The sequence below is a fragment of the Orycteropus afer genome, unplaced genomic scaffold (assembly GCF_000298275.1).
Source record: "Orycteropus afer afer isolate SDZICR_OR568_19922 unplaced genomic scaffold, OryAfe1.0 scaffold00138, whole genome shotgun sequence".
Lineage (NCBI taxonomy): Eukaryota > Metazoa > Chordata > Mammalia > Tubulidentata > Orycteropodidae > Orycteropus > Orycteropus afer.
The window spans coordinates 7,418,657-7,435,952 of record NW_006921725.1 but is presented as its reverse complement, the minus strand read 5'-3'; the positions used below and the strand labels follow the sequence as shown (position 1 = coordinate 7,435,952).

The 17,296-nt window shown below is 34.5% G+C and overlaps 1 protein-coding gene across 1 annotated transcript in view; it reads right to left on the bottom strand.

The window, feature by feature from the left end:
- The window catches only part of TDRD3 (tudor domain containing 3), a 217,941-nt gene extending 200,944 nt beyond the window's left edge, over positions 1 to 16,997 (bottom strand). The window contains exons 1-2 of the mRNA XM_007945569.1: positions 16,920 to 16,997; positions 10,841 to 10,906 (exon numbers count right to left, since the gene is read on the bottom strand). The gene's annotated coding sequence lies outside the window, so the exon portion shown is untranslated. The remainder of the gene's footprint in view (positions 1 to 10,840; positions 10,907 to 16,919) is intronic.
- Positions 16,998 to 17,296: the final 299 nt, after the last annotated feature.

Sequence of the window (17,296 nt, the reverse complement as noted above, 5' to 3'; positions counted from 1 at the left end):
AAAAAAGAAACTGATCAATGAAACAGTAGAGAGCCCAGCCACAGCCCCACACTTACATGAATAATTTGTTTTATGAAAAAGAAGGCAATGTAAATCTCGGAAGAAAGGATGGCTATGACTGATGGTGTTGAACCACTGGTAATATATATGGAAACAGCAATTAGATACCTACTATCATCATACACAAAATCAATATTTAACAGCCTAAAGACTTAAACGAATACCCCAATCTTTAAAATCCACAGGATAATTTATTTTCAGACTTGGGATAGGTAAGGGTTTGTCTTAATTATTTAGTGCTGCTGTAACAGAAACACCACAAGGGAATGACTTTAACAAACAGAAATTTATTCTCTCACAGTTTAGGAGACTAGAAGTCCAAGTTCAGAATGCAGCTCTAGAGGAAGGCTTCTTCTCTCTGTGTCTCTTGCTCCTAGAAAGATCCCAGCAGAGGGACCCTGGGTCCAAAAGACAAGCTCCACTCCTCGCTGCTCGTTCTTGGTGGTCATAGGTCCCCCTCTCTGTTCCCTTCTCTTGCCTTTAATCTCCCTCAAGATAAAAGGTCTTGTAGGCCACACACCAGAAAAGCTCTCCTTACATGGGATCACAGCTATAATAGGACTAATGGTGTTGTATCCCACCCTTAATCCTCTTACACCTGATCAGCTTATTACATCAGACCACATCATGGGTATCATCATTACATAACTGCTAAACTTGGCCCAGCCAAGTTGACACAAATTTTGGGGGAGACACAATTCAATCCATGACAGGGCTTAAGATATAAGAAGAGTTATCCATAAAAGGCACAATTAATACAAAGATATTAAAAATAAACTTTTGCTCTTCAAAAGAAAAGTGAAAACATATGTAGCCATTTAGCCAACAAAGAAATTTATATCCAGTTTATAAATAAGACTACAGATCAAGCAAAAGATAAATAATTTACTATAAAAATATAGAAATTATTTGAACAGGATTTGCCCAGAAGAGGACTTTCAAATGACCAATAAGTATATAAATAGTTGCTCAAATTCATTGATAATTAAGATTTTATAAATTAGACCACAATTTGATACTATTTCAAAACCTAAGATTAGAAAATATGATCATTTCTAGTGCTAAGAAGATATGGATCAATGGAAAACAGAATAAACTACTTCAGGTAATATAGATTGATACAACTGTTTTGGGAAATAATTTGGCATTATTTTATAAAGTTGAATATATTACTACTATCTAGTAATTCAATTCTCAGTTACATTCCCTAGAGAAAACCCTACACAGCTGCATCAGAAAATAAGTTTATTCCTTCAAATAGTTCCTTTATTATCAAAAACATTAAAATAACATAAATATCCATTAGCAAGAGAATGAACAAATAAAATGTACAAATAAAATTCACACAGTTTAATTTTATACAAAAGAGAAAATGAACAAACAATGGCTATACGCAATGTGAAAACATCTTAGAGCTACGACATTGAATAATAAAAGCACTGTTAGCAAATAACAATATGCTATCATTTTATTAAGCTCAAAAACAAAGCAGAACGTGTAGTTATGATAATTACATATGTAACTCATTTTTTTTTTTAAATCAAGGAAATTCTAAATATAAAATTCACAACTGTAGTTTCTTGGAGGGGAGGGATTACAACACATTTGTAAATTCTTACATTGGGCTGAGGCTTCTTCACAGGGGCTCACTTTATTAATTAAGCATATATATATATAAATTAAGCATATATCCTATATTTGCATATAAGGAGCTCGGGTGGGATAGTGCCTAAGGCATCTGACTGCTAACCAGGAGGCTGGCCCACCAGCCAGTCCTCCGAAGGAAGAAGGAATATAGGGCAATCTACTTCTGTAGTGATACCACCTTGGAAACCCAAGGAGGGGTCACTATGAGTCAGATCTGACTGGACGGCAATGAGTTTTGTTTTGTTTTTTTTTTCATATATCGAATATTACATTAAAATATTTCAAATAATTTACATAATTTTTAAATTAAGATATTGGATAGTTGACTGAAATGTCAGGAGAACTAGGTGTGCAGCATACATATCCAGCAAAACACTCAACATCAAACCCCAGAATTGGTTTAATGACAGTGATGCCCTGGTAAACTAGGTAGGGGTAGAAGGGAAGCCCTGACTTGTAGCATTTGCTCATATTCACAGCTTAGGTACTCCCACCATGGCTGATTTCAACTATTAACTTGAGGTTACCATACACAAAATTGGCAATAAGCAAATATGGACTGGCACAAGGAATTTAGCACACATCTACCACTGTACCTAACTTATACCATTGATGTTACCTGCTCTAGACACTCTTCTCCTGCTGCAACTACTTTCGTAGAAATTGAATCTTGCTTAGCTCCCACTGCTACCAGAGAGGATTTGCTATGGTTCCTGGCTTTTTTGAGTCTAATTAGTACAAATATAGGGCAGCTTCATCTGACTAGCAGAGCAGAGGTACATATGTATGGAATCGCTGTGAACAAGGCTGGGAAAAAGTATCTGGCAATTTTTGCTTCTCCATCACCAAGACTATTAAAATGGGAAATTATCCCAAACAGAAGGTGAGAATTCAGGTTCTATCATTATATGTTCATTATACTTATCTTCTATGTATTATTATGAGTCTAGGATTTTGTCAACCGCTAGTTTCTATGATTTGTTATATAAAATAGTTTTTTAAATTTTTCCACCTAGAAATAATAATAATGAATATGGTGTGTGATTGATAGACACATAAAGATACCCACACACATACACCTATATACACGTTGCTCTTGTTAGGTGCCATCAAGTCAATGTGAATTCATAGCAACCCCATGTGACAGAGAATTGCCCTACAATATTTTTTAGGCTGTAACCTTAAGGGAAGGAGCCCTGGTAGTACAATGGTCAAGTACTCAGCTTTCAGTTGAAATGTCAGCAATTTGAACCTACCTGTTGCTCCACAGGACAAAGATGTGGCAGTCTGCTTTCATAAAGATTTATAGTCTTGGGAACCCTATTGGACAGTTCTACTCTGTCCTATAGGGATGCTATGAGTGGAAATCTACTTGATATGGCAACAGGTAATCTCTTTACAGAGCAGATCTCCTGGCTAATTTCCCTGTAAAGTGGTATGAATTGCAACATATGTTTGTACGTATGTATGTACATACATTATACATCCACCATTCTGTCAGTTTGTCATACTGTTAAGGCTTATGTGTTGTTGTGATGCTGGAAGCTATGCCACTGCTATTTCAAACACCAGCAGGATCACCCATGCTGGACAGATTTCAGCATTGAACACCAGTGACCAAAGATCAGACGAGTTGTGGGATGACATCAAGGACATCATACATAAAAAGAGAGCAAATGGTCATTAAAAAGACAGGATAGGAAGAGACCAAAATGGATGTCAGAAGGGACTCTGAAACATGTTTTTGAGTGAAGAGTACCTAAGGCAAATGGAAGAAATGATGAGATAAAAGCTGAACAAAAGATTTCAAAGGCAATTCAAGAGGACATGTTAAAGTATCATAATGAAATGTGCAAAGAACTGGAATTAGAAAATCAAAGGTGCAGAACACAGTTTGGCATTTCTTAAGCTGGAAGAACTGAAGAAAAATTCAAGCCTCAAGTTGCAATATAAAAGAATTCTATGGGGAAAAATACTGAACAATACAGGAAACATCAAAAGAAGATGGAAGGAATACACAGTCACTGTACCAAAAAGAACTGGATGACATTCAACCAGTTCAGGTTAATCAAAAACCAATGATACTGAGGGAAGAAGTCCAAGCTGTACTGGAGGAATTGGCAAAAAACAAGGCTCCAGGAATCAACAGAATACCTATTGACATGTTTCAACAAATGGATGCAGTACTGAAGGCACTCATTCATTTATACCAAGAACTTTGGAAAACAGCTACCTGGCCAGCCCACTGGAAGAGATCCATATTTGTACCCACTCCAAAAGAAAGGTGATTCAACAGAATGCAGAAATTATCGAACAATATAATTAGTATCACATGCAAGTAAAATTTTGCATAAGATGATTCAACAATGGTTGCAGCAATGTATCAATAAGAAACTTTCAGATATTTAAGCCGGACTCAGAAGAGGGTGTAGAACAAGGTATATTTGCATTGGGCAAATCTGCTGCAAAACACCTATTTTAAGTGTTTATGTCAGATGGATCTTGACTGAAAGCAAAGAAAGAATTACCTGTGTTTTACCTTTACTATGCAAAAGCATTTGATTGTGTGCATCATAAAAAATTATGGATAATATTGTGAAGAACAGAAAGTCCATCAGAACACTTAATTGTGCTCATGAGGAACCTATACATAGACCAAGAGGCAGTCGTTCAAACAGAACAAGGGGATATCTTGTGGTTTAAAAACAGGAGAGGTGTGTGTCATGGTTGTATCCTTTCACTATATTTATTCCAACTGTATGCAGAGCAGATAATCTCAGAAGCCGGACTACATGAAAAAGAATGTGGCATCAGGATTGGAGGAAGACTCATTAGCAACCTGCAATATACAGATAACACAATCTTGCTTGCTGAAGTGAAGACAACTTTAAGCACTTACTGATGAAGATCAAGACTACAGGCTTCAGTATTAATTACACCTCAACCTAAAGCAAAAATCCTCACAACTGGATGAATAAGCAACATCACGATAAATACAGATAGAAGTTCTCAAGGATTTCATTCGACCTAGATCCACAATTTACACCCATGGAGACAGCAGTCAAAAAATAAAATACTGTATTGTATTGGGCAAATCTGCTGCAAAAGACCTCTTTAAAGTGTCAAAGAGCAAACGTGTCACTTTGCAGACAAAGGTGCACCTGACCCAAGCCATGATATTTTCAACAGTCTCTTTGCATGTTACAGCTGGACAATGAGTAAGGAAGACTGAAGAAAAACTGAAATGCATTTCAATTGTGGTGCTGGTGAAGTTGCCATTGCTCATACTGTTGATTTTCTATATCTTGGTAGGATATGTATTCCAAGAGGGTAGGGGCTGCCTTATTATCCCTACAGCCCCCTTGCAGTTAGCACAAATAGGACATCCAAAAACTGCCTGGTAAATAAATTATTTTATTTTGTTTTTATTACAATTTATTTAGCACCCATTTGGTATACCAGAAAGTATGCCAGCCTCTTAAAATAAGTGATTGAATGTGTCTTCAGAACTACAAAATACATTATTATGATTATTCCTACATCTTAAATGAGCAAACTGCAGGTAGAGGGTAAAGTACTTTGTTATAAGTCACTCTGCTAATAAGAGGCAAAATCAGGATTCGAACTCCAGTTTGTCTCAGACTAAAGTCTATCTGTTTATTGTATCATTCTAAAACTATGATATAATTTCATATATGCTAAAAAAAGAGATGTAGGAATAAAGGACAATGGGAACATGAACTGTTAAAATCTCATACTACACAAAGGGGTCAAGAAATTTAGGAGAGAAGCCGTAGCATTCAAGTTGGGGTTTGGAGGATAAAAAGAAGTTTGATTGACAGCTTAGAGAAGGGTATTTCATCTATATGACAAGTATCAATGTGCTGAAGTTACGAAAGATGATTTTAGGGAAGCTGCAACTTTCTCATCTCTAAAGTAAAAGGGACGGAAGTCAAAATTGCTAGTTCTTTTACATGTTACATATAAAGTATTTAACTGAGAACTGACACAGTGTAACCTCCCAATAAATGGGAGAAGAAGAAAAAGTAGATCATAATGGTGGTGATGATGATGATGATGACGACGACGACTTTATTAAAAACCAGGCAACCAGGCTTCTCCTAAATAGTTAGGGGCTTGGTGCACAAAAAGTTCAACAGGAAAGCAGATCAAAACATCAAAGCACTGAAACAAACACTTTTGGAAAAGCAGTCCCTAATCTTGGTCTCAATTTTTCAAGTGACATTCATACACATCAACAGGGATCAGATCAAAAATGTTGATGTTGTTGGGTACCATCAAGTCGACTCTGACTCATAGCAACCCTATGTACAGAAGGCAATACTGCCTGGTTGTGTGCCACCCTCACATTCCTTGCTATACTTGAGCCCATCATTGCAGCCACTGCGTCAATCCATCTTGTTGAACAAAAATAATAACAATAATCATAGAAAGATTTTCTAAAACATAAAGATGGTGGTGCATAAAGAGAACTAAAACCAAACCAAATCCAACTCACTGTCTTTGAGTTGAACCCGACTCACAGAGCCCCCTCCTTGGGTTTCTGAGGAGGTATCACTATGGAAGTAGATTGCCCAACCTTCCTTCCGAGGAGTGGCTGGTGGGTTTGAATGGCCAGCCTTCTGGTTAGCAGTCAAGTGCCTTAGGCACTATGCTGCCAGAGCTTCCATAAGAACAACTAACAGGAAGCAAAGTTATAATAACTTCTTAGCTACAGCCAACCACCCTACGAGAGTGAGTTGTTGGACCTGTGGGCTCAGGACCATGGTCATGTGGGACATCAAACTCAATTGGCATAACATACTACACGAAAACAGTATTCTACATCCTACTTTGTTGTGTGATGACTGGGGTCTTAAAAGCTTGCAAGCAGCCCTCTGGATTCAACAATTAGTCTCCACTGATCTGGAGCAAAGAAAAATTAAGGAAACCAAAGATACAAAGAAACAATTAGTCCAAGGGACGTATGAACCATGTAAACTTCAGCCTTCATGACAATGCGACCATAATAGCTAGATGGTACCTGGCAACCACTGTCAATCACTAAGAAAGGGATCAGTTCAGGAAATCCTGGATAGAGTGGTAGAAAAATGTAGAACAAAACTCAAAATCACAAAAAAGACCAGGCCTACTGTCTCAAAGAACCTGATGAAACCCTCAAGACTATGGCCCCTAGTCACCCTTCAGCCCAGGAACTAAACTCACTTCAGTGGCTTCCAGACAAACAACAGGAAGCACATAAGGTGAACATTTACATGAGGTTAGCATACTCCTTGGGTTAGTACACTCCTTAGAACAATCAATCATGGGTGATCAGAAGAGAAGTATTTACACAGGGAGATAGCTCAGGGGGAAGGAATGTATAGGAAAGAAGGACACAGGGAAGAGGTAACTATAGGGTAGAAGTGGGAAGAGAACTGCTGTAATAGGAGGATTATAGTCAATGTTGTGAAACAAAATGTGTATGAACTATTGTATGGAAAACAAATCGTTTTGTAAAATTTCACCCAAATCACAATAAAAATTTAAAAAATAATCATCATATAGCTATTATAATAAAATTTTGTTTACTCTTTCTCAAAAAACAAAAAATTACGGTACATTTACTGTAAAAAGATGTAAAAATTTCTATCCCTCAGAAAATTTAAAAACCGCAAATGGCAAATGCCTAGACAAAATAATCCTCCTGAATAGGTTTTCCAAACTTGGGACTCCTTGAATGTTTTTTTAAAAAAATCAATTTATATAACAAAATAACAATACAAACATAATTTGCTCTCTTCCACCATTCAGAGTAATTACAGGACATGAAATTCTGGGAAAAGATGGTGGGGCTAACAGTCAAAAAGTAACATTTCTCCCAAAGCCATCTGCCTATTTCACATCTCTATCCTTCCCCTCTGTCTCAGAAGGAAGGTTGGGCAATCTGCTTCCATAGTGATACTGCCTCGGAAACACAAGGAGGGATCACTATGAGTTGGATTCACCTCAATGGCAATGAGTTTTTTGTTTTTGTTTTTGTTTTTTATCCTTCCCCTCCCCATCTTTGTCTTCCCTGGGAGATTAAAAAATCCTTTAAAAAAATAAAGGGAATAGTTTATTAGTCAATTACGAGAAAGTTCTATGCCTCGTACATATTCTTTTTTGTAACCTTTTTTAAATTCTACAATATTCCCATAAATAACTGCCCAGAACCACTTGTAGATAAAGCATAGTAAAATGAGGATGTCAGAAATGCATTTTTCTGAAAAATAGGAGTGCGTAATAACACACAGAAAGGAACACTGCTAAATTGTATTAAATTAACATATGGGAAAGCTGGTATGATTTAACTTAAATTAAAACTTAAAACTTTTTTCAATTACTTTCCTTTAAAAAAAATAAAATATCTAGACTGTCCTAGAATGATAGGGCACTGACTGAATTTTAAGGCAGTGAAGCCATCTAGTGGTTAATGTTGGTATTGTCAAAGCTTTGAGAAGATGGCATCTACTTGCAGACTTTAGGTCAAATTTAGTTTCGCATTTAAAAAGGCATAAACATGTCAGCCCTAAAACTTAATTATAAAACATAAACTGAACTGAAAGCTTTTCTTGTGAGGGCTCCACAGGAATGCATAAGATCCCTCTCATAGATGCTCCGGTCATAAGTACTTTTACATTTTATATTTTATAATCGACTTCTACACCTTAGATCAGAGGCTAAAGCTATTAAAATAACCACAGCAAAATACTAAACTTAGTGAGGAATATGAAAAATATTAAACAGTTTGGAAGGAATATAGTTTTACTTCCTTTTTGTCATGCCTTTTTTCCATGATTTTTAACTTACAAGCCAGTATGTTCCAGGACTTTACAGTATCCAAGCAATTTAAAGCCTGCCCTGAAAAAACCCAAAAAAGAAGCTGTAAAAAAAATATGGCTACCCCTTCACACACCCATCCACTCTCACAATATTTATGACTTACAAAAGCAAGCACAAACTGCCTATGGGAAAATTTTGCTTAAGCTTGGAAGACTAGAGAAAGTTGTCATCTTCCTTCCCATTTTCACCACTTGCTTTCAATTTTCAATTTAAAAGCTTAGCATCAAGTTCTAGGGGAGCATTATGGAGAAAATATAAGAATTGCAAAATAATGCTAAGAAGTGAATAGGAGGAAAGAGGAAAACTCTGACAATACTATCATATTAATTAATAATAAAGTTATTTGCACTTTTAGCATTCTACTTTGTCCCAAAATAACTGATGATGACTAAAAGCACTTATGAGAGAGCCCTGAATGCTCTTTAGAAGTGAGGATGGTAAGATTCATCTCAGGTATTTTGGAAATGTTAATAGCAAGGACCATCCCTGGAGAAGAAAAGGACATCATGCTTAGCAGAGGGTGAGCAAAAAAGAGGAAGACCCTCGACAGCATGGATTGGCACAACATGTACTCATCATACACGTCCAAGATTGTCACCTACTCTGGGGTTTTCAAAGTATACTCCCTAGAACAGCAGCATCAACATCTTATGGAAATGTGTTCAAAATAATTCATGAGTTTCCTTCGAGTCCTACAAAATCCGAAACTCAGGGGGGCAGGAGGTGTGGCCCAGAAATCTCATGTTTTACCCAGTCTCCCAGGTGATTTTGTGTACAATGAACTCTGAGAACTGGCACCAAAACCAAAAATTAAATATAAAGAACATGGAGAGGGCTCTAAACAATGAAGATGACTGAAAAGCTTGCAAATGAGAATGAACAAAGGAACCAAAATAGATGGCTTCATCAAAGAGAAAATCATGGGATGACATATACAACTCTTCAGTATATAAAGATTATTCCCAAAGGAAAGTAACCAGATGTTCTCCATTTCCCCTGAGGGAAAATAAAGAAGACATTACTAATGTTTAACTGCAGCATAAGAAATTTAGACTGTTCATAAAATTTATAAAGTTTCCTGATACAACATTTTGTTAAACATAAAATGAATTATTAAATGAAGCTGCAGAGTCTTTTTAGTAATGTGCCTCAAAACTGGAGATTAGAAAACCTCTTATGGTACTTTCTAGCACCATGATTACCATCTACTACATAAATGGACTAACATTAGAAAATGGGAAAAGTCTATGTTGTTACATTATAATCCTTTTAAATTATTACTAAAATATCTGAGGTGTAATAAATACTTTAAATATATGAGCATTAAAATGATAAGAATATTCCAAACACAAAGCATATGTTAAAAGTATTTATTTACATTATAACTAAGGATTTCCTAGGCTTAATAGTTCAAAAGGTTACCAATACCCATAACATAAATGCTTGGCTGACAGAATGGACATGTATTTTCAAATGAAAAAAAAATTAAATATAAATGAATGAGAAGTGAAAAGACTAGTTGGTATCTAAAAATGCATGCTTGTCTTTAAAACAATACAAGGATACATTTTTAGATACCAACTAGTCTTTCACTTCTCATTCATTTATATTTAATTTTAAGGAGGTCTGGTGGTATAATGCCTAAGGCATCTGACTGCTAACCAGAAGACTGACGGTTCAAATCCACCAGCCACTACTCAGAAAGAAGACTGAGCAATCTACTTCTGTAGAGATATCACTTCAGAAACCCAAGGAGGAGTCGCTATGAGTCAGAAATGACTCGATGGCAGTGAGTTTGGTTTGGTTTTTTGTATTTAAAAAAGAAATGCCTGAAAAAATCTGTAACATGAACACACATAAATGACAGCAATAAGTAAATGCATTGTTTTACCAACTTTCTCCTCAAATTCTCTAATACTGTTTTTGAATTAATAAGCTCATTAAATACATATTAAACAAGGTAAGAAATGGTCTTTTTCCTGAGCTCCAATAATATCTGATAAATCTCAAATGTAAAAGTGTCATAATTCATGAAATAGAAGTTTTTAAATGTTGAAATGTCACCAAAAGTTTAACTCAACAATTTTCCATTTGTACAAGAAGTCACCATAATGATGATTTTGTGACCTGTTCATCTCCATCATCTTTGCAGTTGCAGTCTTTTCAGATAAAAAATCATCACGATAATTTAGTAGATGTTCATAACTTAGAAAGTTAGCTACCTTAGGAAGTTAATGATTTTCTTTACCTTTTCTACCTTTCCGCCATTGATGTCACTGGGGAGGAATTTCTTGCCAATTGCTCTCAGATCTGTCTAAAATAAAAATATTATTATTAAAATAAAATCAAAGAGAAAAGTAAACCTAAGTCTCATAAATAAAAGATGAAATTATTTAAAGGTTTGTGGATTAAAAATTAAATAAATGTCTACTGATTATTATATATATATATATATATATATATACACATACAGTCACCTCTCTGGAGCTGCGGGTTCCACATATGCAGATGCAACCAATGCCGTATCAAAAATATACAGGGGGGTTAAAAAGCAATTAAGTGGTCAAATCAATCTCAGAGCATGAAGTGTTATTTACATGGCATTTACATTGTATTAGGTATTATAGTATTATAAGTAATCTAGAGATGACTTAAAGTATACAGGAAGCTGTACATAGGTTATATGCAAAACTACCATTTTATATAGGGGACTTTCACATCTGAGGATTTTGGTACCCAAGGGGTCCTGGAACCAATCCCTTGTGGATACCAAGAGACAACCGTAATCAGTCTTACAAATAACATAGCTCAATACATAAAGCTGCTTAAAGTGTGCCAGTAAGTTGAGTAGCGACATAAAAAGTTTCAATTCTGGTCATATTTTTAGGTAAACTTTTAACATACTACTCTCCACTAAAATCCAAAACTTCATTTTATGTGAATTATTATCTTCCCTAAAAATTAATGGCACCATCTAAATTTCAGTGAATGCTTTTGAATATAAAAACATAATATATGTTTACAACTGAACACTAACCTTGGTATGCAGAGACATGAAAACGCATTATTTGATAGACTGTGATATCAATAACATAACAAAGCTACAAAACATACAAATATCCCAGGGAATAATACCACTGGAAGAGCAAAGAAGTTACAGTAATACTTCACTATAGTAAATATTTATTTAATCTGCTTAAACAAACTACATAAATAGAAGGTAGTGAAAAAATAACTAACTATACAAAAATATAGATATATTACTTAGTAAATCAAACCAATACATAAGAAGGAAAACCTAATGGACTAATAATATAAGAAAAGTTTTAGCATTTCTAACAAAAAGAAAACTCCAACTGCCTCATCTGCATAAAAGAGAACTTTTAAGGACTGTGCCCTCTTTGTTGTTGTTGTTGTTGTTGTTTGCCTTTGAGTCGGCCCCAACTCATAGCGACCCCTCCTTGGGTTTCCGAGGCAGTATCACTACGGAAGTAGGATTGCCCAACCTTCCTTCCGAGGAGTGGCTGGTGGGTTTGAACCACCAGCCTTGTGAAAATCTAAAGGAATTGAAGCAATTTACTCAGATAAAAAGTGTTTGTATTCATCAAATAGGCCCAATCATTTATGCTAAGAAATTAACCTGATGCTTAAAATAGTGAGGATGAATTAATAACTAAATCTGTATGGTTTTAATTATTTCTTAAAATATTGTAAACAGTAACTCTTCATGCTCATATGGGCAAAATACAAGAAAACAAAGTTCATTTAATCACATAAATTTTAAGGGAGAAATTTAGGTTAGATATAAGGAGAAAACACTAGCTGATCAAAATTCTTGTGCTATAAAATGAATATATATAGACAGAGGTAGGACAGTGTTCTCTGAACATCTACAATAATAGAATATCGTCCTATTTAAAATATCCTTATGTGGTAAACCTAAGAAACAAGCATATAAATTATACAATGCCCACCAATCCTTTCCAGTCTTTTGAATTATAAACTGTGCCTCAGGTTCTATGCCTTTTCACTTTGAAAGTTCTAACCAACACAAGGGTAAAAAATACTTTCTTATACTACTTTTTACTATATTAATATTTAATATTATTTTGAGTATTAAATGTCAGTACATGTGAAGCACAATGACTGGCACAGAGTTAGCACTCAGTGAATGTTAGCTATCATTATGTCAGTGAATATAAATATAAAACATCAACACTTGGTTATCATTTAAACATCCATGATAACTGTTAAGTCAATATACAACTAACAGTTCATAAAAATGTAGGCATGGTTTTGAAGGCACTGGGAGGCTAAAATATTTTGTTTTTATTGTTAATTATGGAATTTAATTCAAATTAAAATGAGGCATCAATGTAGAGTAGAAATGAGCCCTAGACTAAAATCCTAAAATTTGATTCATCTCAAAGTATAGACCTCACACACTATTAACAAATTCTCTAAAACACAGTTAATTTATTCTTACATAAAATGGGAAAAATGTAACTGTGAAGTATGGAATCCCCTTGCCACACTTGGCAATTTGGCCTTTGGTCCTGGTTGAGAGCCTAACCATACATGAGGCCAATGAGTGAAGACTGACCAGATCAAGAGGATCACCTGGGGACCCAACCCTAACTAAGCCTCAAGAAGCATGATGTAATCTAACATGGCCACGTGGAAACGTCAATAAAAGCCTTGGAAGATGGAGGCTGTGGAGCTTCCTGGGTGAAGAGAAGGAACATTAGCTCTCAGGAGGGTAAGCATGTCCCCAAGGGACATGGAAGCTCTACGCCCAGCCCCCACCAGGACCTTGCCCTTTGTGTTTGTTTCTTGTTTTTGTTTATTAAAGACAGCCCCTTTACATGCAATTTTGGGGTTATTTCAACAAATTTTTGGACCTAAGAAACAAAGGCAGAGCCAGCACCTGCTGAGCCAGCCCTGGATGAATGGTGATGAGAGAGAAAGGGCTGCATGGAGCAGCTGGGGTCTGGACTGACCGGAGAAGGGAGCATGAGATTCCCTGGACTGGTCTGATGTAACTGGCACAGCAAGCAAGAGACTACTCACCAATGCTAACACACTAAGGTGCTGTCAGGCTAAAAGAAGACAATATATTCAAAGTACACATAACACTTTTCAAGTATACACATATAATAAATGATATTTTACTTATCTTTAATGAAAAATACCAATCGTTAAACATCCTAAATTCAAAGTCGAGTACTACAATGACTTTATTATCCAGACTCCATTTTATCACTAGGATAACTGGGTCCAAGAATATTTTTATATTTAACATTTAAAAAAGGCAGTAGAAATATTTAATCTATTAAATTGTTCTTATAATTTATAAAGCAACCAGCTACACACATACACAAAGACACAAGATTATTTATTCAGTAAGTTCAACATCTGATACTACACACACAAAATCTTAAGAGAAATTTTTTTTAAATAACCTGTTTCTTAATTTTTACAAATAGTGTTCAGAAATTTAAGACTGGACCTACCATTAAAATTTTTTCTGAATAATTCTGGTATTTGTACCCCAGAACTACATGCTTAACTTTTACTCCATTTCTAAATACTCTTCTTCTCTACTTTATAAAATATAAAATTAAGAACCCTCCTTTTCCACATAAAAAATCTATACAGAAAATAGTTAACATAGCAGGTTGAGCTTGTTATCTTTACAAAAGCCTGCTTACAATATTGGCCCTAAGGGGGCATCTGGGTACTTTAACCATTCCCTACCTGAAAGTGTGGTTCACTGTTTAAACTGTTTGTACAAACAATGTGATTTATGGTGAACACCTGCTTTGTTTCTGGGCATCTGGAATTTTGCTATGTGCTAGGCAGAGGGTACCTTCATGACCAATAAAATAAAAACTTTGGGCACTAAGGTCTCTAATGGGCTTCCCTGGACAGAAATACTGTACACCTGTCACTGCATTTGTCATTGCTGGAAAAAAGTACAAGCACAATGTATCCCTTCACAGGAGGAACAAAACATAAAAAAGCTCATACATGGACTTCTCCACACTCTTATGTTTTTCCTATTGCTGATCCTGTTGTGTATACTTTCTCCACAATAAACCTTAAAATTAAAAAAAAAAAAAAAACCCTGCCATCAAATTGATTCTGACTTACACTGACAATATATGACAGAGTAGGAAATCCATAGGGTTCCCAAGGCTGTAAATCTTTACCAAAACAGACTGCCTCATCTTTCTCCTGCAGAGCAGATGGTAGGTTCAAACTGCCAACACTTTGGTTCACAGCCCAACGCTTTAACCACTTCAACATCAGGGTTCCCTTGTAATAAACCTTAGCCATGAGTATATGCTGAGTCCCATGGGTCTTTTAGTGGATCATTAAATATATGAGTGGTCATGAGGACCCACAAAACAAAATCCCACATATTCATTATATTTTCCTGGTCGATTTAAAAAAAAAAACTGGACAATTAAGATGTCTAATTCTTAAAATAATTAGTATGTTATATTATAAAAAAATCATTAATATAATGCTTTCTTAATCAGCAATTAAGAAAACTATGATCACTCAAATGTTGAAAATAATTCAACAGGATACTCTAAATGCCTGATTTAATAAAAGGTGATACACTTGAAAAGTAATGATTTGTTTGGTGTGGGTTTCATCCTGATAAAAAGTTGTTTGTTTTCTTTATCATACATAACATAACATTTATCATACATAACACAACAATGTTAGATTGGGGTTTCAACTGTGTGTCAGAGAACATTATAAACACAAATTCATTCACTTAGAAACAGTCAGCCAGCATCTCATTTCATCTTAGAGTTATACACACAAAGCTAGTTCAGTACTATGCAAATATATAAATACATATATATCCTATATCAGTACATAAGAAAAATAAAGAGCAAAAGAACATCACAAAATCATTTTCCTATCATTTTTAGAGAGTTTTCTTTCTTAAATAAACAAGATAATAAGAGTTCTTTATACTTATTAAAAAGTAGAAGTCACTAGAATTCAAAAATTTGGGTACAAGTCAAAGAAAGTTAAAGTGTCTAGGAACTATCACCATTTGTACTCATAAATAACATGTATAATTTCTAACTAGTGCTTACTCAAGGAAACCTTTAGTCTTTCGTTTATTAAAAATCTAAATATTCACCTCAGAAACAAATAATTTTTCAATCTTACTAAAAATTTTAAAAACTGAAAAAAAATGAGTTCAGAGCATAATTTTTTATCTGTTTAAACTTAAATTTAATTATATAAAAATCAATTTAAGTGATTTTAAGGAAATTAAACAGTTACAGATTTACATTTTTAACATTCTTATCAATGTTTATCATTTCTGCTTTCTAAATTTTAAAGCAATGATGGAATTATCAGAAGATAATTCTATTATGAATTTCACTGATCATGTATTAATATATATAAATTTTATTGTTAATAAATTGTTATTGAGGAGGTAACATGAGAAACTCCCACAGGAATAAGTGAAGGACTGAAAAAGAATATTCACTTGCTTACATTTATATTTCAAATAAACAAGCAAAAAAATCAAAAGCCAATCTTAATTATGGAAAAGATAATGATATACTAAAAAGAAAACCACATGAAAATGCTAACAGTAATTAGTTATAAGTGGATTTAGTTTTCATATTTTGTTTCCTATATTTTCGAGTTTTCTACAACATGTATGTAATATTTTTATCATTAAACTAGGAAAATTATTTTGAAATAATAAATCCAAATGTCAAAATGCTATAACCTAGCTAGTCTTCACATAATTAAATGGCAATTTTTTAAAATGAATATGGTCACTTTTCACTGCTATTGTTGTTGTTGTTATGTGCCGTCGAGTCAGCCCTGACTCATAGCGACCCCTCCTTGGGTTTCCGAGGCAGTATCACTACGGAAGTAGGATTGCCCAACCTTCCTTCCGAGGAGTGGCTGGTGGGTTTGAACCGCCAGTCTTCTGGTTAGCAGTCAAGTGCCTTAGCCACTATGCTACCAGAGCTCCCACTGCTATTATATAGCTATATAATGAAATTTCTTAACTGATCAGTGGGTTAAAAAAAATAGCATTGTATTCTTTTGCACTGGATTCTATATAATAAATGTTAAAGAAACACTATTATTTTTAATAAAGCCTAATTTGAGACCACCAAAATTAACAAACATCACTGCAACTTAAAATGGACAATAAAAATAAAAGGTATTCTCTATATTACTTATCATAAAATCCAGTTTATTCTATGGGAAGCTTTTCATGAATATAGCTTCCAGATTAAAAGTGTTCATATATTAATAAAATAACCTACATTGAGAGCAATCGGGATGATGTCATTTATATTGACTTTATCAGGAGAACTTGTACAAGCTTCAATGCCTTCATCTGAAAGATACCTGTTAAAATACAATAAATGGATTAATATTTTCAAAATTACTATTTATGTCTACATACAATTCTATTCTCGACTACCCCAAATAACAGAGAAAAATTCCTGCATATTAGGTTTGCTATTTCTGATACAATACAATGGAAAATGTATGTATTTCACCTTTTGTATCCTTAAAAGGATTTTCTATTAATAAGATTAGCTATATAACTTCTGAGAAAGGCTATTTAAACTTTGATATACCTCTTATGGAACGCATGAGATATATTTTGCTATTGTATAAACATAACATCTGAAAA